The sequence below is a fragment of the Kogia breviceps genome, chromosome 14, assembly GCF_026419965.1.
Source record: "Kogia breviceps isolate mKogBre1 chromosome 14, mKogBre1 haplotype 1, whole genome shotgun sequence".
NCBI lineage: Eukaryota > Metazoa > Chordata > Mammalia > Artiodactyla > Physeteridae > Kogia > Kogia breviceps.
This window is the reverse complement of record NC_081323.1, coordinates 77,129,502-77,156,358: the sequence shown is the minus strand read 5'-3', so window position 1 is coordinate 77,156,358 and position 26,857 is coordinate 77,129,502. Positions and strand designations below refer to the sequence as shown.

The window sequence follows — 26,857 nt, the reverse complement described above, 5'->3', positions numbered from 1 at the left end:
CAAGTCCATTTTCCAGGTTTTGGGGGGGTCCAGAGGAAGTTTTAGGAACTACAAGCAGATTCCAGTGGCAGTCTTAGTGGTAGTAAATCTCCTGGAGGATCAATCTGAATTATTCTGTGAGTCATTCTGGAGAGCCATCCAAAATCCAGTCCTTCAGCCCTTCAACAATTTTGTAAGCATCAAATTCCCTGTATTAAATCCCTTCCTTCTTAAAATATGCAGTGTGGTTACTGGTCCTTGAACTAAACTTTAAATGATATATTATTGTATTTTCCAAGTTTCTTAAACTTTTTTTAAACTAATTTTTATTGGAGTATAGCTGCTTTACAATGTTGTGTTAGTTTCCCCTACGCAGCAAAGTGAATCAGTTGTACGTATACTTATGTCCCCTCTTTTTCAGATTTCCTTCCCATATAGGTCACCACAGAGCACTGCGGAGAGTTCCCTGAGCTATATAGTAGGTTCTCATTAATTATGTATTTTATACATAGTATCAATAGTGTATGTATGTCAATCCCACTCTCCCAATTCATCCCACCCCCCCTTTAAACTTGTTTAAAGTTTTCATATTTTTATCTGTGTTTCTTGTAAGCAATTTCCTCAGAATTATTTTTACATTCACAAATTCTTTTTTCAGTTGTAACTTAACTTACAGTTTAACCTGTCTGCTCAGTTTTCATCTAAATGATGATGTTTTCCATTTCCAGCAGTTTAGTTTCTTTTATAAATCCATCTTTTATTTATCACTGAGTATAAATCTCTCCTTATAATCTTTATTCTCTGACCTTTGCATATTTTCTTTCAGAATCTCATTCTATTATCTCAGTTTCTTAAGGCACTAATCTTCTTTGTGGTACGTCTCTGATTTCTCTAGCAGTAAACCGTTTCCAGGTGTGGTTTCACTCTGTGGGCAGGGCCATCTTCAGCAGGTGTTGCTTTTCCCTTTTGAGCTTCACATGCGCAGAGATCTGTGCCCAAGGCACAGGTACCATAGGCTTCACCAGTTGGGGACCAGTTTGTCCATTCATTCTTGGCCTGGAAGGCGTGCACCACATGGGTAGTGTAGATATGGACTGCACGTCCCCGAGGCACAGGTTTGGAGTTCTCATTTGTCACGGGGGCCTTTTCCTTTGGCAGCCATAGCTCCTGGTAGACATAAGCATCTCAGCCACTTTGCTGAGCAGTGGTCAGACTGAGTCTAGTCCCCTCTTATGGGAGAGGCAGCCAAACCAGGGTCTGAGTTCCTGCTTCCTGCTTGCTGTGGACCCAAGACCACACCTTTCCTCCCGGCATAAACATTAAGACTCCCACCTACCAGAGCCTTTGGGGGTTTCCCTACCCTGAAGCAGCATCCACCCCTACGCTTTCCTCTCTGGGCTCTGAGTTTCCCCTTCCTTTCTTTCACACTAAGTTACTTTAATGTGTAAAACAGGAAAAGTGTAGTCAGGAAAACTGAGCCTATCAGCTAGTTCAATAAAAAGACGTGCAACAGTGAGCTACCTACCAAGTGGGCAGAAGGGCTGAAAAGCAACCCCCAACTCCCTGCCGAGAGGCTGGTTAGCAGAGATTAGCAATACCAGAAAGTTGCTCCTATCCCTACTCTGGAGGGACATATGGCGATGGCAGTATGACCAGGACCTCAAAGGTGGGATGCCCAGAGGAGCTAGAACCATGGTAGGGGTCGCCCAGTAGGATCTGGGATCATGCAGGGAAAAGCTCTGCTCTGCCAAGATGCAGGGCAGGAACCCTTAAGAGGGAGAGGCACCATGGAGACATCTGTCAAAGGCAGGTAGGGGTGGGGAGCCTCCCTCTCTGTCCTCACCTTCTCCCCTCCTGTTGGTGCCTCCCTTTGGCCAGGGAATCTGGAAATGTAGTTTCCTTGGACAGACCCTACTATGCAGAGTGGAGCAGGGGGAGAGAGAAAGATAAATCTGTAAGCAAGCAGGCAAAGGACTGGCTGAGCTACAGAGTTAACTTTTTTGTTATATGTTTATCCAGCATCTCTTCATTTGTTGCAGGTAAATAATCCACATTAGCTTAGTGAACATGCTGACAGAACTAGATATCCTTGTGACATTTCTGAATTTCAAAGATAAGGAAATGTCTTCTGAGCATCCAGGTTAGAAAATACAGGTTACCCACAGAGGAACAAAATGAAACGCAGCTCCCTTTATAACAGCAAGCAGACACAACAGAGACACAATCACTACCTGCTACTGCCTTTAAAGGTCATTTAAAGTAAAATGAGTAGAGAAGTTTACAAATTAAAGTATGGAAAAAGACTTAAAGGCAAAGGTCAAAGAAAAGAAAGTTCTAACTGTAAAGCAATTTAAAATAAAAAACACTTAAAGTATAGTGAAGGTATGTTTGAAAAGCAGAAAATCCAAAAAATATATATATATTAGTCACAAACCTCTATGCATCATATACATATCATTATAAAGCAAAAATAATTTAAATATATTTTTGATTTTAAAAACTGGTGAAGATTTTAAAGACACCCTCTAAGCCTCTGGCAAATTACCTGGGCAAAAAACAAAAACAAAGAGGATATGAATGATGTAGACATTTTTCTATGAAGGCCGATTTGATGTGTCTCTGTATATGAGTGAGTGTGTGTGTGAGTGTGTGTGTGTGTGTGAGTGTGTGTGTGTCCCCACAACCCCCCAGAGATCACTTTTCAGATATCTGTGGAACATTTACAAAAATTTATCAAATATGAGACCACAAAGCAAACTTCAGTAAAGGTCTTCAAAAGCAGGTCTGGGACAGTTGAATATAAACAGAAACAATAATAAAATTCAAAATTTTAAAATGCTAAGACATTTTTTTCTAACTTTGTTGAGATATAACTGACATACAACATTGTGTAAGTCTAAGCTGTATAAGATGTTGATAACCGTATGTTGCAAAAGGATGACCACCATAGCTTTCCCTAACACCTCCAACATGTTCCATAATTACCCCTTCTCTTTTTTTGTGGTGTGAACATTAAGACCTACTCTCTTAGCAAGTTTCAAGTATATGATACAGTATTATTAGCTATAATCACCATGCTGTACCTTCGATCTCTAGAACTTATTCATTAAAATTGAAATTTTTAATATACTCCTAGATCAAAGTTTAAATTAAAATTTAAATTATAGGCTCTATTTAAAATTTAAAAAGGAAAATAATTCTTATTAAAAAGCATATGAGGTATAGCAAAGTAGTATTCAGATAAGCTGTGAGGTGTTTAAATGCTCTTACTGTTTTTAAGAGAAAAATATAAACACTACATAAGCCTTCAAGGGCTTCCCTGGTGGCTCAGTGGTTAAGAATCCGCCTGCCAATGCAGGGGAAAGGGGTTTGAGCCCTGGTCCAGGAAGATTCCACATGCCGCGGAGCAACTAAGCCTGTGCACCACAACTACTGAGCCTGCACTCTGGAGCCCATGAGCCACAACTACTGAAGCTCACGCACCTAGAGCCCGAGCTCTGCAACAAGAGAAGCCACCGCAATGAGAACCCCACGCAGCACAACAAAGACTAGCCCCCGCTCGCTGCAACTAGAAAAAGCCCGTGCACAGCAACAATGACCCAACACAGCCAAAAATAAATAAATAAATAAATAAATAAGCCTTCAACACGAACGTTTTAGAAAAAGAACAACAAAATAAATTAAGAAAACAGAAGAAACAAAATAATGAGAGAGAGATGAATTAGAAAACAGATAAATTAAAAGAGCTGGTTCTCTGAAACAAAAGCAAAAAACCAGACAAATCTCCAACAACTTTATTAAAACAAACAGGGAAAGCACAAATAGACAACAGTATGAAATATGAGAATTCTACATGCAACTCTAGCCTAATAAATTTAAAACACTGCTAAAATGAATGCTTTTTTTCTCAAAATACAGAAATTGGATTTTTATTGAAAGCAGTGTGATTTACTATTATTCATGCTTACTGAAAATCTTGACATAACGTTTTGTTATACAGTGATTTGAAGATCTGGTTTTAGGTTGGGTGTATTTCCATACTTGATTAAAACATCTGCCATAACCAAAAATACACCTCAAAAAAATTTACAGATCCAAATGGAAGAAAAATGTCATTGGCAGTGTTTACTAAATCACAATATTCATTCTTCAATCCATCCCACAAGCATGCCAAGTGTTTTGCTGATATTTTGCTGGTAAAGTTTCACCTTCCTGAATTTCAAAAGGTGATTTTGCAAACTGATTCAAAGCGGTTGCACTTTCATATTTTTAACAAAAATCAATCTATTTCTTCATTTGGAAGATTCTTAAGCAGTTAACAACATTCTGTTTCCAGTTTTTTTTTAATTAATTTATTTGTTTGTTTTTATTTTTGGCTGTGTTCGGTCTTTCTTGCTGTGTGCAGGCTTTCTCTAGTTGTGGTGAGCTGAGGCTACTCTTCCTTGTGGTGCACGGGCTTCTCATTGGGTGGCTTCTCTTGTTGTGGAGCACGGACTCTAGGCGTGCAGGCTTCAGTAGCTGTGGCTCTTGAGCACAGGCCCAGTAGTTGTGGCTCACAGGCTTTGTTGCTCCGTGACATGTGGGATCTTCCCAGGCCAGGGCTCAAACCCATGTCCCTTGCATTGGCAGACAGATTCTTAACCACTGTGCCACCAAGGAAGCCCCCAGATTTTTTAACTTCCCAGATTTGAGTTTGTAGATAGCACACTCACAACAGTTTTTTAGCAAAATCACATAATGGTAGAAAGATTTCCAAAACCATCCATTCTCAAAACTGTCTTTGAGCTTTGAGCATGAGTTTCCTTTAAAAAGCAGTTATTTCTGAAGTCAGGAAGCCTGATTCCTCCAGCTCCATTATTCTTTCTCAAGATTGCTTTGGTTATTCAGGGTCTTTTGTGTTTCCATACAAATTGTGCAATTTTTTGTTCTAGTTCTGTGAAAAATGCCATTAGTAGTTTGATAAGGATTGCATTTAATCCGTAGATTGCTTTGGGTAGTATAGTCATTTTCACAATATTGATTCTTCCAATCCAAGAACATGGTATATCTCTCCATCTGTTTGTCACATCTTTAATTTCCTTCATCAGTGTCTTATAGTTTTCTGCATACAGGTCTTTTGTTTCCTTAGGTAGGTTTATTCCTAAGTATTTTATTCTTTTTGTTGCAATGGTAAATGGGAGTGTTTCCTTAATTTCTCTCTCAGATTTTTCATCACTAGTGTATAGGAATGCAAGAGATTTCTGTGCATTAATTTTGTATCCTGCTACTTTACCAGATTCATTGACTAGCTCTAGCAGTTTTCTGGTAGCATCCTTAGGATTATGTATAGTATCATGTCATCTGCAAACAGTGACAGTTTTACTTCTTCTTTTCTGATTTGGATTCCTTTTATTTCTTTGTCTTCTCTGATTGCTGCGGCTAAAAATTCCAAAACTATGTTAAAAATACTGGTGAGAGTGGGCAACCTTGTCTTGTTCCTGGTCTTAGTGGAAATGGTTTCAGTTTTTCACCATTTAGGACGATGTTGGCTGTGGGTGTGTCATATATGGCCTTTATTATGTTGAGGTAAGATCCCTCTATGTCTACTTTCTGGAGGGTTTTTTATCATAAATGGTGTTGAATTTCGTCAAAACCTTTTTCTGCATCAATTGAGAAGATCATATGGTTTTTATCATTCAATTTGTTAATATGGTGTATCACACTGATTGATTTACGTATATGGAAGAATCCTTGCATTCCTGGGATAAATCCCACTTGATCATGGTGTATGATCCTTTTAATGTGCTGTTGGATTCTGTTTGCTAGTATTTTGTAGAGGATTTTTGCATCTATGTTCACCAGTGATATTGGCCTGTAGTTTTCTTTCTTTGTGACATCTTTGTCTGGTTTTGTTATCAGGTTGATGGTGGCCTCGTAGAATGAGTTTGGGAGTGTTCCTCCCTCTGCTATATTTTGGAAGAGTTTGAGAATGATAGGTGTTAGCTCTTCTCTAAATGTTTGATAGAATTCACCTGTGAAGCCATCTGGTCCTGTGCTTTTGTTTGTTGAAAGATTTTTAATCACAGTTTCAATTTCAGTGCTTGTGACTGATCTGTTTATATTTTCCATTTCTTCCTGGTTCAATCTCAGAAGGTTGTGCTTTACTAAGAATTTGTCCATTTTATTGGCATATAGTTGCTTGTAGTAATCTCTCATGATCCTTTGTATTTCTGCAGTACCAGTTGTTACTTCTCCTTTTTCATTTCTAATTCTATTGATTTGAGTCATCTCCCTTTTTTTGCTTGATGAGCCCGGCTAATAGTTTATCAATTTTGTTTACCTTCTCAAAGAACCAACTTTTAGTTTTATTGATCTTTGCTATCATTTCCTTCATTTCTTTTTCATTTATTTCTGATCTGACCTTTATGATTTCTTTCCTTCTGCTAACTTTGCGGGTTTTGTTCTTCTTTCTCTAATTGCTTTAGGTGTAAGGTTAGGTTGTCTATTTGAGATGTTTCTTGTTTCTTGAGGTAGGATTGTATTGCTATAAACTTCCCTCTTAGAACTGCTTTTGCTGCATCCCATAGGTTTTGGGTCATCATGTTTTCATTGTTATTTATTTCTAGGCATTTTTTGATTTCCTCTTTGATTTCTACAGTGATCTCTTGCTTATTTAGTAGTGTATTGTTTAGCCTCCATGTTTAATCTCCAAAATATACAAGCATCTCAATATCAAAAAAACAAACAATCCATTCCAAAAATAGGCAGAAGACCTAAATAGACATTTCTCCAAAGATATACAGATTGCCAACAAACACAAGAAAGGATGTTCAACATCATTAATCATTAGAGAAATGCAAATCAAAACTACAATGAGATATCATTTCACACTGGTCAGAATGGCCATCATCAAAATATCTACAAACAATAAATGCTGGAGAGAGTGGAGAAAAGAGAACCCTCTTGCACTGTTGGTGGGAATGTAAATTGATACAGCCACTATGGAGAACAGAATGGAGGTTCCCTAAAAAACTAAAAATAGAGCTACCATACGACCCAGCAATCCCACTACTGGGCATATACCCTGAGAAAACCATAATTCAAAAAGAGTAATGTACCAAAATGTTTACTGCAGCTCTATTTACGATAGCCAGGACATGGAAGCAACCTAAGTGTCCATCAAGAGATGAATGGATAAAGAAGATGTGACACATGTATACAATGGAATATTACTCAGCCATAAAAAGAAACAAAATTGAGTTATTTGTAGTGAGGTGGATGGACCTAGAGTCTGTCATACAGAGTGAAGTAAGTCAGAAAGAAAAAACAAATACCGTATGCTAACACATATATGTAAAATCTTTAAAAAAAAAATGGTTCTGAAGAACCTAGGGGAAGGACAGGAATAAAGACACAGACATACAGAATGGACTTGAGGGCATGGGGGTGGGGGAAGGGTAAGCTGGGACAAACTGAGAGAGTGGCATGGATATATATACACTACCAAATGTAAAACAGATAGCTACTGGGAAGCAGCTGCATAGCACAAGGAGATCAGCTTGGTGCTTTGTGTCCACCTAGAGGGGTGGGATGCGGGGGTGGGAGGGAGATGCAATTGGGAGGAGATATGGGGATACATGTACATGTATAGCTGATTCACTTGGTTATACAGCAGAAACTAACACATCAGTGTAAAGCAATTATACTCCAATAAAGATGTTTCTTAAAAAGGCAGTTATTTCCTCAATCTTTGTTAAAATGTCATCTTTCAGTGTGTGTAGCAGGCAAAACCCTGCCATCTCAGAAGAGATCACAGACGTGGACCATTTGCCTATTTATGACAGAAAGTGTGTGACTCTGCTTTCTGTTTGACAACTCTTTGAAGAACTTTGCCCTGATATAAGCTGCAGTTTCTTGGGGTACAAAAGTCATTGAGAGTCATTTTCCATCTCATTTCAAAGATTAGACCAGGTTTCATTATTCATGAAAGTGAATAAAGATCAACATTTTAAGTAGTCTTTTAGAAGTTTTTTAAGTTTTTACCCAATCTGCTGGCTTGTCAATTTTAACCCATGAAGTAGCTGATGAAGGACTCCTTTGGGAAGCAGAGGAAATGCCAACTTGGCCATTGTCTTGTGGTCCTCTTGGGCCTGCATGATCAGTATGATCCAAAAGCTGGGGCTCCTTGGCAGGCATCTTGCTTATTTTCTGGGTTTTAGTCTAGTTAAAATTGACTAACATTACCTGTAAATCCCCCAGCCAGGAACTTGTGTCACAAGTAACTGGTAAGAAGTGCATGAGGAAGGTCCTACGGCAATACCTCACTTTATAGGATGCCCACCTTCTTGAACACATCACAGCTGTCACACCAGACCAGCACACATATGGGCAACTGAGGACTGTCAGTGTCACTCTCTACAATGAACATTAGTAAAGTGTAATTTCCTCCTTCTTCCCTTTTCTCCCTACACCCCAAAAGAACACCTTACACACCCCACTTTGAAAATCACTGCAGAGACATTGCTGTTAAAATCAGAAAAAAGACAAAGTGCCCATTACTTCTACTGTTAAGTAACACTATTCTACAAGTTCTACTTAATGCAGTAAGACATAAAGGAAACCACAAGACAATTTAAAAGGAGTAGACCCAGAAAACATCATATAATCAAAATCTAGAGTGAAATATATGTAAAAATTTAACTCATCTTTTATAGATAAAGGACATTCAAAGCTGAAATAAAGCTAAAGAAATTACAAAGGAAAAGATTGAGAGCCTTGCCATTTTAACAACGTAAACTTCTAAACATTATAAACACCATAAGTAAGAGTGAGAGGCAAACAGGGAGTACAAAAAGGACACAGCAGACAATTCACTAAACTGGAAAGACAACAGTAAAACATATGACAACAATAGTTGAGCTCATAAGTATTCAAGAAATGTAATTTGTATGCTGTTATCTGCTTTTTCAGTGTGGGAGGGTTTTGTTTGTTTTTAACATGCTAGTGAGGTTGTGATGGGACTAGTACTCTGTAGCAGTTAAAACAACAGCTTAGAGAAAACAATGTCTCAATTAGGTATCCATTCAAAAAATGGTTCTCACCCTTTGACCCCAAAACGCTATTGTTTGAAATCTATCCTGAGAAATGGTCAAAGATTTGTGCACCAAAAAATTGTGTTGCATTGTATTTAAAATGGGAAAACAAAGACAAGAAAAGAAAGGAAGAAAGAAGAAAACAAGACAAAAATCTAAAAGTATAGAAATCAATAAGCAAAGTACATTCATATATATCAGTGTATGCTGTGCATCAGTGAGCTTCCCTAAATTTTTAATGATGTCAGAAATCTTTATAACATGCTGTTAACTCTACGAAGTATTTCAAGAAGGAAACCTGAACATACGTCTCTCTCCTAAAATGCCATTAAAATCATGGTGTAGAGGAACAAAATGTAATAAAATCATAAAGGCTTTGAATATGGAGGAGAGGGAGACCACTGTCAGTTCAAAGAATTGGCACATCTCTGGAAGGCAGAATTATTTTGCTCATATTGATGGATGAAGTTAGGCAGAGTGAGGTGGGGCTGAAAGTGTGACAAGGGAAGGCCACCGTGGCGACAGGCGTAGTGGGACGCCACAGAGCACTCAAGGTGACTGGTACGAAGAGCTGGACGGAGATGGGGGGGACCCGGAGGGACTCATTAAAGCCTTTTACTTGGAAGAGTGAGCTGGGTCTCCCACCCAGAGAACAAGCTGTTTTGAAAGGGGCGATGTGCCTGAGGGTTGGCGCGGGTGCCCCGGGGTGAGACCCCCCTCCTCTGGCATTTGCATGGGGGCAACGTGTTCACCCCTTCCCAGTCTTGAACCTTAAAATGAATCTTTCTCGTCAACACGGCCCACCCTCTGAAGGTTTGCTGCCATTCCTCTCATTTGTAGGGGGAGGCTGGTGTTCGGAGGAAACCTGACTCTTGACACATTTCATTCAGACATGTCAGAAATGCCAATGGTCAAACAAGGATTGCCAGAGACTTCAAGGAAATCAGCATCAGAGACTTCCCTGGTGGCGCAGTGATTACAAATCCGCCTGCCAATGCAGGGGACACAGGTTCAAACCCTGGTCCAGGGAGATCCCACATGCCATGGAGCAACTAAGCCCATGCACCACAAGTACTGAGCCTGTGTGCCGCAACTACTGAAGCCCACATGCCTAAAGCCTGTGCTCCACAATAAGAGAAGCCACCGGAATAAGAAGCCGGCACACTGCAACGAAGAGTAGCCCCCGCTCGCCACAACTAGAGAAAGTCTACATGCAGCAATGAAGACCCAATGCAGCCAAAAATAAAATAAATCAATTAATTAATTTTAAAAAAAAAGGAAAATCAGCATCACCAAAGGGCAGGACAAAAAAAGGTGAACCCAGAAACAACGAGGAAGATTCTGGAAAGAGTAGACAAGTTGAAAGAATGTTCACATAACACTACAGGGAGATCTGAAAGGCTGCCACGAAAAATGTGCAGTCTGAGATCAAGAATTCAGGGAAGTGAAAATTTTGATTGGAGAAAAAATCAGAAGCACTAGAGAGAGAAGTCATGGAAAGCGCAGAAAATATATCAAAATAGAAATAAAACATTTAATTAATAAACAGTAAGGATTAACACAGAAGGGCCACATCCACTTAAGAAGCATTTCAGAATGAGAGAACACAGAGGAAAGGAAGTAATAGAAGAAAACACTTCAAGAGCTGATGATATGAACCTTCAGACTGAAAAGGCCTGTCAAATAGCCAGAACTTCATCCATCATCTAAAACCTCGTAATGTTTCAGAACACAAGCATAAAGAAAGCACTTTCAAGTCTCTAACAGAGAGAACAGACAACTTCCTAATGAATGACAATCATACCGGCATTAGGTACACATTGGCATCATCAGACACTAGGTGACAATGGAACAAGCCCTTTAGCCTCACAGGAAAAATTAATTGACAAATCCAATCAAGATAGGGGCTTAGAAAGTTTCCCATCCATAGACACTTCCTAAAAGAATCACTCAAAAAATTATTTCAGCAAAACACAGAGGGAATCCAAGAAATTACAGAACTTGGGATCCAATTGGTGGGTGAAATCTATGGATGAGGTGCAATCCCAGAGGACCACTGTGGGAGCAAATAAGACACAGAGTCCTGAGGGCAGGGAGAAAAGGGACTCGCAGCGGCCAACAGCAGTGGAAGCTGGATCATCTGCTGGAAAAGAAGGAGAGGCCAAATGTCCATAGCAAATGTCAAATACAAAAAGATACATGCACTTCAATGTTCACAGCAGCAGTATTTACAATAGGCAAGATACAGAAGCAACCTAACTGTTCATCAACAGATGAATGGATAAAGAAGATGTGGTATATTTACACAATGGAATACTACTCAGCCATAAAAAGGAATGAAATTCTGACATTTGCAACAACGTAGATGACCTAGAGAGTATTATGCTCAGTGAAATAAGTCAGACAGAGAAAGACAAATATTGACAAATAAAGACAAATATTGTATGTTATCACTTATATGCAGAATCTAAAAAATAAACAAATGTATATAAGAAAAAAGAAATAGACATACAGATACAGAGAAATGAGTGGTTACCAGTGGGGAGAGGGAAGTGGGGGGGGGCAAAATAGGGGGTAGGGGATTAAGAGATACAAACTACTACATACAACATAGATAATCAACAAGGATATATTGTACAACACAGGGAAAGATAGCCATTGTTTTGTAATAACTTTAAATGGAGTATAATCTATAAAAATATTGAATCACTATATTGAATCAACTATATTTCAATTAAAATGCTATTTATATTAGCAATATAAAACAGAACTTTTAAAAAGTTATTAAAAAATGTCAAATACAAGTAGAGTGGGCTTCCCCCCTCCTTCACTCTTCCTTCCAAGTTACGACTTGTTTGGGTCTTTTTTTATACATTTCTCCTACAAATGACACAGGGTTAATGATGCAATGTTTGTTTCTGCAGGGAATAATATTTACATAATCATAGTATTATAAATAAACACTATTTTGTTCTTGAACCTGAAATCAATAGACGAATCATGGAAGTTTTGATTCTAGACAGAGAACAAAGTGTGTTTGACCCCATGATGGTCTAGTGATAAAAGTGGTTAAAAAAGGAAAAAGAGGGCTTCCCTGGTGGCTCAGTGGTTAAGAATCTACTTGCAAATTCAGGGGACACTGGTTCGAGCCCCGGTCAGGGAAGATCCCCCATGCCGTGGAGCAACTAAGCCCGTGTGCTACAACTGCTGAAGCCTGCATGCCACAACTACTGAAGCCTGTGTGCCACAACTACTGAAGCCCGTGCACCTAAAGCCCGTGCTCCACAACAAGTCACCGCAATGAGAAGCCCACGCACCACAACGAAGAGTAGCCCCGCTCACCGCAAGCAGAGAAAGCCCACGTGCAGCAACGAAGGCCCAACAGCAGCCGAAAATAAATAAATAAATAAATTTATTTTTAAAAAAGGATAAAGGATTGTGGGGTGTGAAGTACCTTGTCTTTCATGGTGGGAGATCAAAAGGTACTGCTTAAAATGAATGAAGCAATAAAGATTTAAATAGATGAGCTAAAGCAATAAAGCTATTTAATTTAAAGATTTAAAAATAAGTCACTGGAAGGTGAAAGGGAGGAGTGCTGTAAGGCAGCAGGAATCTATCATTCATAAGAGAAGGTGGAGAGATTCCATTTAAGGTGGAGAATCAAAAACACAGAAGCTCTTCATTTAGAGTGATTTCACCCACCACAGGTACTCACCATGACAAATGATTAAAAATAGTTGCCTCTGACATGTAAAGTTTGGCTGGTAGGGACTCTTACATTTCATTTGTACCCACTTCTATTGTTTTTTTATTATCCTATTCTTCTATTACTTTTATAAGGTCAAGCCATAAAATTATATGCAGAGCACAATCACAATGATATAAATGTAATTATTATACCTAGTCTCATATATATATGATATATATTGATATACCTAGTCACAGAAAAAGTTATCGGAAGGAAATCAACCAAAATGCAAATACTAGTCACTGCTGAGTGATGGATTTACTGTCATTGTATTCTTATTTGTTTGAACTTTCCGCACTCTGTACCATGGGTCTATTTCATTTTTATAGCTAGAAAGAAACTAACAGCATTTTACAAACTAAAGGGTCTGCCTGGAACTTCCTCCACACGGGGGTAGGGCCCCAGGGAGCCTGAAGGCAGAACCAAGGCTGCTTCAAGGCCAGGACTCAAATGACCCGCAGCCATCAGTGCCAGCACGTGATGGGGCGGCAGCACAGACCTTGGAAGAGACAGCCTTGACCAGAGAACGTAAAGGGCTATAGCATCAAGAACAGGCTGTGTCGACCAGAACGGATGTGCATCTCCTAAACCAATCTTGATTTTGAATGGCACCGTCTCTCTGTGAATTTCCAAGGATCAAGAGCTGGCTGGTGATTAGATGAACGCACCTGGTGGAAGGAACTGTCCACCAGTGTCACAGGGATGCTGAAGCTCGCCTGCCAACAGAGATGCTTCTGGCAGATGATTTTGAGTTGTTCTTTCTGAAAGTAATTACACAAAAAGTTCAGCTGCTTTGTAAGCCTCCCCCTGAAGGCTATTATAATCTTTTTAAATTAATAAGTTGAATATGAAAGGATTTAATTTTAATACATTTTATGTCTCTTCTTCTGCGATCCTCATATAAAGATGTCCTGCTACCTCTTCTAGACACTTCCGGCTGCTCGGGCATCTGTATCAAACTGAGAGCCCTAGACACCTTTCTGCAAAGGTGGGGGTTCCTGTTGGCTGAGTTGGGAGACCCCCACCCAGGACAGTGGGAAGCAAGAGGCTGTTGGATCTGCGGAAAACAGCTGTACACGGTCCCCAGTATTGACTGAATGGCTCTTCCAATTCTTTACTAGCTGCCATAACAAAATTTCGTAGACTGGGTGGCTTAAACAACAGAAATTTGTTTTCTAACACTTACGGAAGTTCGTAGCCCAAGGTCAAAGTGCCAGCATTGGTTTCTGGTGAGAGCTCTCCTCCTGGTTTTTAGATGGCTGCTTTCTCACTGTGTCCCCATCATGAAGGCCCCACCCTCATGACCTCATCTAAGCTTAATTATCTTCCAAAGGCCCCACCTTTAATTACCACCCCACTGGGGGGTTAGGGCTTCAACACATAAAGTTTGGAAGGGACACAATTCTGCCCATAGAGACTAACCAAGTTGGGAGCAAATATAGTTGAAGATGGAGAAGACCAAGCAGAAGTCTAAAAGTCTGCCACTTCCTGTTATTTTTTAAAACTTGAATTAGCCCTATTGTATCCAGAAGAGGCTATAAGAGATTGACAGAGAAAGGTACAGGATCCCTGGAGCTTTAGCCTCATTGGGGCCAATTTACATGAAAAGCATGTAAATTCGATTCATTCAATCCATCATTCAAATGGAAAGTGGCCTGAAATTTACTTATTGTTTTGGAGTTGACAGAGTAAGAATATTTGGAAATAAGGCGATAGCGCTGAGGACAAGGACTTACTTTTTCTGAGATTTCATTCTGCCTTAAAACTGGGGGTATGCCTGAGGATGGGGGGGGGGGGGTTTGAAGCAGATCTAGCCACAAGGGAGGTCACGTTCATCCATTCAGCTGTTCAAGCAGCATGGACTTAGGTCATCTAGAATGCTGTGATCAAGATGGTGTTAAGAGCAGAGGCACCGCCCAGGTCCTCAAGATCAAGGACTATCTGGGCCACACAATTGCTTGAGAGCTGGGCCCTTGGAAAAGAGTGCGGCTCAGGAGCAAAAGCATCCTGGCTGAGCCTGTGGTCCAGGTGGTGGCAGGAGGCTGACCCTGGACTCAGGCCTCTCACCTGCAGGCTAGACACTGGGGCCCTGAAGGCAGCAGTGCCCAAGATAGTGGGTGGCCCCAGGAATGTCACAAGCAGGACACAAGGTCACCCCAGCAGCCGGGCAGAGGACAGCGAAGGCAGGGTGGCAGTCACCTCAGGAACTTCTGCTGGCAAGAGGAGGGTCGCAGCTGACGGGAGACGCCAAATGCAGAGACCAAAAATGAACACAACCCAAGACGCTGAGTTCATCGGGAGGACATCCCGTGAGCCCTCTTGGTCACGATCCAACCTTCACAAAGACCCTGTGGTGGAGAGGAATCTGCTGAAAGAAATGTGAAGCTATTCTATGCTCAAGAGACATAAAAACCAAATATCATCCACGACAGCAAAAATCCACAAAGTACAACCAGACTCTGAGCTCTTCAGACACAATGTTGTCCCAGCATCGAGCCCAGTGTCAGGCATACAAGGAGTACTCAAAATGTCTGTTGGATATACGCCTGCATGAATACATGAATAAATGAATGAATGATATGAAGAAGCTTGTCCTTCGGAGAACCACCATGACAGGGAGGAAATAAGACGATTCATCCCCTGCAGTTACTATGCTTCCATAGTAAACCTGGAACAAAACAGGTCCCTGGGGCCAGTAGGGGCAGAAAAGTAAAACTCAGCACCAAGAACTCTCATGGAGCTGTAACGATGCTAGAAGTTTCTCTGGGTACCATGCCCATCTGGCCTGAAAATACCAAAGGAAAATTTCTCAGAATAGGTCAGGCATGAAAATAGTGACTCTTTTTAGAGGGCCTACTGTGCGGTAGGCAATTCTAATTAAGCAATGTTAAGTAACATCTCGGTTATACTCTGTGAGGCGGGATTAATCTTATCCCCATTTTACAGATGAGGAAAATGAAGCGCGCGCAGATTTTAAAACGGCTCCAAAAAGTGCAGAGCGAGTGTGTGGTAGAGCAGGAACTCAAACCCGAGTGCGTTGGCTCCAGAGTCCACACTTTAAGGAAAACCTCCCCAGCTGCCTCCTAAGACAGGGACCTAGAGGCCGGTTCCAATGCGAGAATGTGCAGAGCTCATCCTGGGATGGACCGAGAGCACCAATGAAGGCATTCATTTATCCTAGAAATGTGTATTCATCTTTCTGACGCCCTAATATGAGGGAGGGCCTCTGTTCTTTGAAACATACACACTAGTCTGTCTACAAAGAAATACACTGGAGGCCAGTGTTGACACCTAAAAGGCCCAAGGAATTCAGGAATGGAACCCTCTCCTCTGACAAAGGGTCCCAGCCAAGGTCACATGGACTGGAAACGCAAACCCATCGGGTATAAAAGGCGGCACAGAAAACAGGGCGGAGGGAAGCATTCACATCGGTTAACAAATGGGGACTCATGGAACGCGGGGGTGGCGGCCATCGCGTTGGAAAGGAAGCCACCTTTAAGAGCCCTTGGCCAAGGGCATCCGAGGGAAGCTGATGGATCAGGAGTGGCAGGCAGCGAAGGGCACCAAGAGGCAAAACAAACACGACGGCAAAGGTCCCCTACTGTTTGCTATCTTCTTCTGTCCTCCAGCCAGCCAGGAAAAGCCACGCTGGATCGCTTCCCGCACTGTACTCCACGCCAAAGAGGTACAAAAGCCAACCTAATTTACTCATCTTCTCCGCACTCTCTCCTGAAATGACCTTACTCACCAGGGCCAGGAAGATGGTCCAAGTTTAAAGGAGGGTGTGCTTTGCCTGTGCCTCCTTCTTTAAGGCTGCCCGGGGGGCAGGGGGGTTTCAGCCCGGAGGCTGAGGAGAGAAGCAGGTTCCGGTTAAGTTGCCAACACCTCCAAAGGGATACCTGCCAGCCCTCTCCCACCCGAGTGCCCTGCCAGAGTCTCCCACCGTGCCCCGCGTACCACCCCTTCAGGTCATCAGCCTCTCTCCTCTTGGTGGCCCTTCCTAATTCCATCTCAAGGACTTGCTCAGGGAGGAGGCCTTTCCCTACCCTTAGGTCATCAGCCTCTCTCCTATTGGTGGCCCTTCCTAATTCCATCTCAAGGACTTGCTCAGGGAGGAGGCCTTTGCCTACCCTTAGGCCTCTAAACACTCACAAAGAAGCAGCATCGGCGACTGACGTTCAAGCCAATCAGACCCCTGACCCGGTCCTGGCTCTGCCACATTCTAGCAGTAAAACCCTGGGCAACACAACCCTTCTGAGGCGTAGTTTCCCCACCCATGAAATGGGAGTCCCAGGGTATCTACCTCATTGAGCGCTGGTAAGTACTGCCTGGGATTCTCCAGAAAATACTGAGGGTGGAGCCTGGCACATGGTAAGCAGTACATCCGGCTCCTGGCACTCAGGATCCTACCACCCACATCAATGGTCTCAATCTGGCAGTGCTCACTGTGGGCAAAGGAAGGTCCAGGCAGGGAAGGGAGGCAAGAGCAAAAAGAATGTGACTTCAGTGGCTATGATGCTGACATCCCCCGGCGCCACCTTAGACAAGGCCTCGGGGAGTTCCAGACCTCAGTCAGTAACTGGGACGCGGCAGTGGGGAAATTTGATGCATCTGATGACATCGGCATTGAAACACACCAGGAACAGTGTGACGTTTTAGAAGTGGCTAACAAGGAAAATGAAGATGGTCTATTATGAAAGGATCAAACAACATGGGATGGAGATATATATATATATATATATATATATATATATATATATATATATATTTTTTTTTTTTTTTTTTTTTTAAAGAGGAGTAAGGTGATCGATCTGTAAAGGTCCAGATGCCATAGCCAGGCCCAGACTTTAAAGAAAAATAGGGATGATTCAAGGGAACAGGAAAGAGGCACAGGAAAGTGGTGAGAAAACAGGGAAGGAGCAAACCACAGATGACAGAAGTCACCTGCCACAAGGCAGCCATTTCCAGCCATGTAAGATCCACTCACGCCTGGAACATTCAGCTGACCCCTCCCAGCATCGCCAAGGGCCACCTGCCCAGATTGGTTCCAGTGAGTCACTCCTCTACGTTGTGGTGGTTTTTGCTTTTGAACCCGGGCTACACGCACAAACTGTGTTCCCCATGACTGACGGCACTGTGCCACTTTGAACTTGAGGGGACAGAACACTGGGTTACAGGTGAGCCACACACACCAAGAAATTCCATTCCAGGGGTTTTTGTGGGGTTTTTTTTTTTTTTTTTTGCAACATAACGTTTTTGAAATATAACTTCGGCAAAGATGCCTCAGGTTTAGAAAATTCAGAAAGGAGAAGTGAGTCCAAGGAAAAAAAATGACAACTGCAGCTTTTAAAAAAAAAAAATGGTTTTGACAAGTTGAAAGCTCTGGAATATCTGGATAAATAGTGACCATAAAAAATCCTAATTATTTTCCCATTTAAATAAATTGGTAATTTAAAAATATAAGAAACAATAAGGGGAAATTTGCCCTATCAAAGATTTTTTAAGTTACTATAATTAAACCAGGAAAATGAATAGATGCTACAGTGGAGGAGATCCAACAGATTAGACATGAGCCCAAATGAGTATGATAATTTGGTACATAACAAAACCAGCATTTCTAAATTATTCAATTTAGAATTCAATAAATCCTTCAATTCAGTATTGGAAAAATTGACAACAATTTGGAAAAAAAATTAAGTTAGGGCTTCCCTGGTGGTGCAGTGGTTGAGAATCCGCCTGCTGATGCAGGAGACACGGGTTCGTGCCCCGGTCCGGGAAGATCCCACATGCCGCGGAGCGGCTGGGCCCGTGAGCCATGGCCGCTGAGCCTGCGCGTCCGGAGCCTGTGCTCCGCAACGGGAGAGGCCACAACAGTGAGAGGCCCGCGTATCACAAAAAAAAAAAAAAAAAAAAAAAAATTAAGTTAGATCCCTATATCATATCATAGCCAAAATTAAATATCAGATGGATTTAAAAATTTAGTGATAAAAATATATATTAGATTACTGGTAAACACTGTCAAATCAATCTTACTCATTTATCACCTTTCGTCCCCCAAATGCTGCGCAATTTAAAATGAAGGGTGTGGCCTCCCCGGTGGCGCAGTGGTTGAGAGTCCGCCTGCCGATGCAGGGGACGCGGGTTCGTGCCCCGGTCTGGGAAGATCCCACGTGCCGCGGAGCGGCTGGGCCCGTGAGCCACGGCCGCTGAGCGTGCGCATCCGGAGCCTGTGCTCCGCAATGGGAGAGGCCACAACAGTGAGAGGCCCGCGTAACGAAAAAAAAAAAAAAAAAAAAAAAAATGAAGGGTGGGGGGCAGGGGAGCTATTCCTTTGTAAGCCACAAGGACAAAGGGACGTGGCTGGGGCGTCTCAGAGGAGATGCGAAAGGCAGACTGCAGAAGGAGTTACCACCTTCGCAGGGTGAAGGGTAACAGAAATCGTGTGCCTGCCAAGGGTCTACGCTAGGAAGAAGCCAGCTTGTCAGCGCCAGAACCCTGCGAGGTGCACACTGGCCATGACGGTGCCTCGGGGGCCCAGGTCACGGGCAGACAGAAGAGCACTGTCCCCAGGGTTCCTGTGCCCTGTGTCCCGAGAGCCAGCAGGCCAGCCTCGGCAAAAATGAATGAAAGGGCGCCCCGGGCCCAGCGCAGGCCTGGGATGCGGTGCCCGCTGCCCACAAGTATGTAGGGGTCAGTCTGTGCACAGGACTAGGGGGCCCCGGCCTGATGGCAGAATTCCTGCGCCCAAGCTCCTTGGACCCCTGCTTCACAGAGCACCTCCCCAGGACGGCAAGGGACTGCCATGCCACTTTTTAAAAAAATTTTATTGGAGTCTAGTTGATTTACAATGTTGTGTTAGTTTCTGCTGTACAGCAAAGTGAATCAGTTATACATACACATATATCCACTCTTTTGTAGATTCTTTTCCCATATAGGTCATTACAGAGTACTGAGTAGAGTTCCCTGTGCTAATACAGTAAGTCCTTATTAGTTATCTATTTTATATATACTAGTGTGTAGATGTCAATCCCAACCTCCCAGTTTATCCCTCCCCCCCTTCCCCCCAGTAACCATAAGTTTGTTTAAAAAAATGATACATATGAACTTATTTACAAAACAGAAATACAGTAACAGATGCCATGCCACTTGGTGTAAGAAGCCATTGAATACTACTCAACTTTTAAGCTCTGTGCAATACACTACATTAATATATTTTTTTAATTTAGAAGGAAAATGTTAAATTTAGAGATAAATATTTATGTACTCTTGCGGGTGAGGAAGCATTTTCCTAACATGATTCCAGAACTTAAATATTTAAAAGGGGAAGATAAAAATTTGCTTAAAACGTTAAAAAAAAAAGTAAGTTAAAAATAATATAAAAGAAATAAAAAGATAAACAGCAAACCTGGAAATTTCTGCAACATAGAATAAACACAGGGTACTATTCTTCCTATTAGAGTTCTTACAAATCATTTTTACAAAAGAACCCCTCAACAGAAAGAGACATAAAATGTCAACAGATCAATGGAACAGGATAGAAAGCCCAGAGATAAAACCATGCACATATGGTCACCTTATTTTTGATAAAGGAGGCAAGAATATTCAATGGAGAAAAGACAGCCTCTTCAATAAGTGGTGCTGAGAAAACCAGACAGCTACACGTAAAAGAACGAAATTAGAACACTCCCAAGCACCATACACAAAAATAAACTCAAAATGGATTAAACACCTAAATGTAAGGCCAGACACTATAAAACTTTTAGAGGAAAACACAGGCAGAACACTCTATAATGTAAAGCACAGCAAGATCCTTTTTGACCCACCTCCTAGAGAAATGGAAATAAAAACAAAAATAAACAAATGGGACCTAATGAAACTTAAAAGCTTTTGCAGAGCAAAAGAAACCATAAACAAGACAAAAAGACAACCCTCAGAATGGGAGAAAATATTTGCAAATGAAGCAACTGACAAAAGATAAATCTCCAAAATTTACAAGCAGCTCATGCAGCTCAATATCAAAAAAACGAACAACCCAATCCAAAAATGGGCAGAAGACCTAAACAGACATTTCTCCAAAGAAGATATACAGATGGCCAACAAACACATGAAAGGATGCTCAACATCACTAATCATTAGAGAAATGAAAATCAAAACTACAATGAGGTATCACCTCAAACCAGTCAGAATGGCCATCATCAAAAAAATCTACAAACAATAAACACAGGAGAGGGTATGGAGAAAAGGGAACCCTCTTGCACTGTTGGTGGGAATGTAAATTGATACAGCCACTATGGAGAACAGTATGGAGGTTCCTCAAAAAACTAAAAATAGAATTACCATATGACCCAGCAATCCCACTCCTGGGCATATACCCTGAGAAAACCAGAATTCAAAAAGAGTCATGCACCACAATGTTCACTGCAGCTCTATTTACAACAGCCAGGACATGGAAGCAACCTAAGTATCCATCAACAGATGAGTGGATAAAGAAGATGTGGCACATATATACAATGGAATATTACCCAGCCATAAAAGAAACAAAATTGAGTTATTTGTAGTGAAGTGGGTTGACCTAGAGTCTGTCATACAGAGTTAAGTAAGTGAGAAAGAGAAAAATAAATAGTTTCCTAACACATATGGAATCTAAAAAAAAAAGGTCTGAAGAACGTAGGGGCAGGACAGGAATAAAGACACAGACATAGAGAATGGACTTGAGGACACAGGGAGGGGGAAGGTAAGCTGGGACAAAGTGAGAGAGTGGCATGGACATATACACACTACCAAATGTAAAATAGCTAGTGGGAAGCAGCCGCATAGCACAGGGAGATCAGCTGGGTGCTTTGTGACCAACAAGAGGGGTGGGACAGGGAGGTTGGGAGGGAGACACAAGAGGGAGGAGATATGGGGACATATGTATATGTATAGCTGATTCACTTTGTTGTAAAGCAGGAACTAACACACCATTGCAAAGCAATTATACTCCAATAAAGATGTTAAAAAATATATATATATATATGTATATCAATAGATAACTCACAAAAGGAAAAATCAAACAGCCAATAAGTACATGAAAAAAATGTGCATGTTTGTTTATGATCCCAGAAATCCAGGATAAAACAATAATGCAAAACCATCTGGCTACTGAATTTCAAAAAATAGTTAATGCCCATAGCGGATGGTGAGGACATATGGAAATAAGCCATCTGGAATGAGTCATCCCACATTATCAGAAGTGGGAATGGGAAAATCTTTAGGAGAGGTCCCCAAATCCTTGACCTGATCATTCCACTTCTAAGAATTTATCCTTAGAAAAATGACACAGGTCAAAAATAACACACAGCACACCTGTTTGTGGAATCGAATACATTCATTAAAAATGATGAGGTGGGAACACACACAACAACCCGGAGAGACATCCACAACATCGTCCGTTAAAAAGCAGCTTGCACAAGAGTATTCATATCACAACCCCTTCAAATAAATAGAGGAATACTTTGATAAAACACCCGTGTGTACAAACACAAATTCTGGGAGATTTTATCCTCAAGCTGTGATCCCCGAGTTACCTCTGGATTCCCAGGATTAAGAGTAAATCTTATTGTCTTCTCTTTGCTTATTCTCCAAAGCTTGACCGCACATCTTCTACTTTTGTACTTAAAGCAACATTTTAATACAAGAAGGCCAAGAGCAGAATGGCAGGAGTTTTCTCCTTCAGAGAGCCCGTGGTGGTGGTGGTGGGGGGACTCTGAGGACCCATCAGGCCACAGGGGATTTCGTTCCCAAATGTTCTTAAACGAAGCCTGAATGGATCTAAACTGGGCACTTTGTTGCTACAACTGTTCCCACGACTCTGCTCGCTCTGCCTGGCTGGCTCCAGCAGGGGACCAATGACAGCTGGCATCTGGCAGGACAGGCTAGCCGGACAACAAACGCTGGAGACCGAGCAGTGCCATAAGGTGAGCCCTCGTGGCCCCCAGACAGTCCTGGTCTAGGAAATGTCCCCCAGATACAGCCAGGAGCTCTGAGCCAGATGAAAGGAAGGGGCGAGGGGTGTGTGCATTTCTTCCAGCCCCTCCAGGGGAAAGGACTTAGTGACCCTCCAAGACGCACCACTGGTCACCAGTCCTGGTGAACGCGGGAACCCAAAGACTTTGTTGAGAAGAGTGAAACGTAGAGATTCGTGCGTGCATTGCAAAGGCTGAAAAAAGACTGTTAAACCGCCACACCCTTTCAGAAGAATATTTGACTCTGTGCAATAGATCAAACCCTATTTCCCAGTGATTTGCATGATAATATCTGACCTGCTTGCCTATTACTTCTAATTGTGCTTCCTCTTGCTGTTCACAGGGATGGTTTTCCCTGCCTCTGTCAATTACCTAATGGTCTGGAAACCTCACTCAAATTCAGGACAGGATTTCCTTTTTTAAGAGGACCCTACAGTGAATTATTTGATTTCAATGCAAATAATGACTCCCTTATTTGTCTGTTCAGATTTACTTCAAAGGTCCCTTTAAGAAACACTTTAGGGCTTCCCTGGTGGCGCAGTGGTTGAGAGTCCGCCTGCCGATGCAGGGGACACGGGTTCGTGCCCCGGTCCGGGAAGATCCCACATGCCGCGGAGCGGCTGGGCCCGTGAGCCATGGCCACTGAGGCTGCGCGTCCGGAGCCTGTGCTCCGCAACGGGAGAGGCCACAAGAGTGGGAGGCGCGCGTACCGCAAAAAAAAAAAAAAAAAAAAGAAAGAAACACTTTAATTTTCCTTTGTTTCATCTCCTACCTCTTCTCCAAGGAATTCAAGGACCGGAAAGAAGGGGTTCATTTAATTCATTTCCTCTCCTCCTCTACAGCCCCCTCCCCGGTGCGAGAAGTGTACACTACAGCAAATCATCACAGAGCAAGTGATGGAGACAAAGGTCACCTGCAGTGAGAACTGTCTTGCCAACCAACACAGGTCTGTTCTTCCTACGTCGATGTCCAAGTCTTAAGACCACAGAGGGCCAAACGCACAGCTAGATCCCCACTGTCCTCTAACTAAAATTAAGAAACATCTCGGGCTTCCCTGGTGGCGCAGTGGTTGAGAATCCGCCTGCCGATGCAGGGGATACGGGTTCGTGCCCCGGTCCGGGAAGATCCCACATGCCGCGGAGCGGCTGGGCCCGTGAGCCATGGCCACTGAGCCTGTGCTTCCGGAGCCTGCGCTCCGCAACGGGAGAGGCCACAACAGTGAGAGGCCCGCATACCAAAAAAAAAAAAAAAAAAAAAAAAAGAAACATCTCCAAACATGTCTTATGGGTAAAGCACTGTGCCAAGAACAGTGGAGAAAAACACACACATGTGTGCGCACACACACACCTACACGTGCACGCGTGCCAACAAGCCCCTCCCCTCAGAGACGTAACTGCAGGTTAATTTGTAGAGGGCCTATTTCCTCATTGGAAGAAGGCAGACACCTTCTAAAATTCCTTTATTTTTACTTTTCCTGCACTCTGACATTCTAAATATGATACCTAGCCCAAGCCAAGAAGCATTACAGTAAATGTCGAGGTAACAAACACATCTGTGTAATAAAAATTACACAAACACAGAAGAAGGAGAAATTAAATCCATCGCGGGGATCAAGGAACACTCCACCGGGAAAGTCAGATTTAACTGCCTTTAAATGTCAAGGGGCTTCTAGGCTGCAAAAGCAGCAGAAGCAAAGGCACAGGAGTCTGTGGTCTGGTGGAACTTGAAGGTAGCAATGGTCAACGGCCAAGGAGGCCAAATGAAAGTCACTAAGGCGTTGGAATTTCAACCTCAGTGAGATGCAACTGGAAGGGTCTGGAAGTGTCCACAGTGGCATTACTCACCTTGCATTTCCAGTGGATGGACCTGGAGGGGCAGGGTCACGTCCAGGCCAGAATAACAGCTGTGCCAGTGGGATCGGAATGTCGGTGCCAAACAACAGAAGTGACACACCCATCAATCACTGGTGGGTGGGGAGAGAGGGCCAGAGATGACAACACGCGTCTTATTCTGGGTGTCTGCAGGGCTGGGGGTCTCGGGCCAGGCAGGAGAACGCGCTGTGTATTGCACAGGAAATGGTCCATTCTGTTTGGGCCACGTTGAGTTTGGAGTGCCTGTGGGATAATTTACATCTCACGTCTGATAAGATGTGATGTTACAAGAGCTAGTTAAAGCGTGAAGGGAAAGAAGATTGTTCCAAGAGAAACTTGAGAGAGCACGAAAAGAAAGGGGCCAAGAAATGGACTTTGGGAATAGCAGCATTTGAGGGGTGGTAAAGGGAAACATGGAGATGGAAAAGTGTTATGGACTGAATAGTGTCTCCCCAAAAATTTATATGTTGAAGTCCTAACCTCAGAATGCACCTTAGAATGTGACCATATTTGGAGATAGGATTTAAAGAGGTAATTAAGTTAAAATGAGATCATCAGAGTGGGTCCTAGTCCAATATGACTGGTGTCCTTATAAGAAAGAAGAAATTGGACACAGACACAGACAAGAGAAGACCACATGAAGACAGAGAGAAGGCAGCCGTCAGCAAGCCAAGGAAAGAGGCCTGGAACAGATCCTTCCCTCGGCCTCTGAAACCAACCCTGCTTGACACCTTGATCTTGGACTCCAGCCTCCAGAACTGTGAGAAAATACATTTCTGTTGCTTAATCCACCCAAGCTGTGGTGCTTTGTTACAGCAGCCCTAGCAGACTAATATAAAAAGCTAAGAGGTGAGGGACGTCCCTGGTGGTGCAGTGGATAAGGCTCCATGCTCCCAATGCAGGGGGCCTGGGTTTGATCCCTGGTCAGGGAACTAGATCCCACATGCATGCCACAACTAAGGAGCTGGCAAGCTGCAACTATGGAGCCGGCGAGGCACAAGTAAGGAGCCTGTGAGCTGCAACTAAGACCCAGTGCAACCAAATAAATAAATAAATTTTAAAAAAAAAAAATAATAATAATAAGCTTAGAGGTGAGAATAAAGCCAGGCGAGTTCATTCAGGGGGGAGTTACCTGAGGAAAGGCCGGTCAACAGTGTCAAATGTTGCCAAGTATGAAAAGTGAGTCCACATCACTGGATTTTAAAAATGAGGATATCAGTGACCTTTCAAAAAGCAAGTTTACAATATATTAAGTATATAAGACTTACTATAGTAGGGGCCCAAGAGTAGGGTCGGACAGCAGCCAAGGGTTAATGGACAGGACAAGAATAAGGTCAAAAAGTGAGAGTGGCAGGGGCAGAGACTTCTTTTTAGAAGCTTTGCCCTAAAGAGAGGGAGTGAAATAGGATGGCAGCCTGGGCATGCAGCGAGATCAAGCAACGTTTTAGAGAGACTTACACTGATGAGTTAAAGGAAGGAAAATTTGAGGTTTGAGCCAAGGAGAAATGGAAACTGATTAGAATGCATGTGGGGGAGGGGAGGAGGACCTTAAAAGGAGAAGAGACTCAGGGATACGGCCATTGTATTTCTGGTCAAGAAACCATCCAGAATTCAATACAAGGATTTGTAAAAAGAATTTAAGACCCGGCTGCTGTTGAACGACCTACATTTTTAATGGAATCAATTTAGCCCACTGAGAACTTAAAAAAATGAATGGATGGTTTTATTCAAGGTCAAGGGTTGCAAAGTGAATACAGCAATCGGTGCTCTAGGAAGGTCCAACAGGTATGGGGAATTCAGAGTAGAATTCGTGGTCCAGGGTTCTAGGCTAGGCATGCCAATGGTCTCTAAAGAGACAGAATCACTGTAGGCTGAAAGTCAGAAAGAGGCAGCCAATAGGCATCCTGAAGCGGGAGTCAGCAAACTACGACCATGGGCTGAAATCCAGTCCACCCTCTGTTTTTGTAAATAAAGTTTTATCGCAACACAACTACACACATTCATTTACATCTTGTCCATGGTTATTACTTTCCAGCTACCACAGCAGAGCTGAGGCATTGCAACAGGGACCAGAGGACCTGCAAAGCCCAAAATATATACTTTATGCCCCCTTACAGAAAAAGTTTGCCAGCCCCTAAGGAACAGAGGTGAAAATCAGGCAGCAACACCAGACAAACAGGAAGA

The 26,857-nt window shown here is 42.5% G+C and overlaps 1 protein-coding gene across 5 annotated transcripts in view; it reads right to left on the bottom strand.

The window, feature by feature from the left end:
- The window catches only part of CALN1 (calneuron 1), a 467,601-nt gene that overhangs the window by 348,717 nt on the left and 92,027 nt on the right, over positions 1 to 26,857 (bottom strand). For 2 of the 5 annotated variants that reach the window (XM_067014150.1, XM_067014152.1), the window contains exon 2: positions 13,467 to 13,559. The exons of the other annotated variants lie outside the window; for them this stretch is intronic. The gene's annotated coding sequence lies outside the window, so the exon portion shown is untranslated. The remainder of the gene's footprint in view (positions 1 to 13,466; positions 13,560 to 26,857) is intronic. 5 annotated transcript variants of the gene reach the window in all.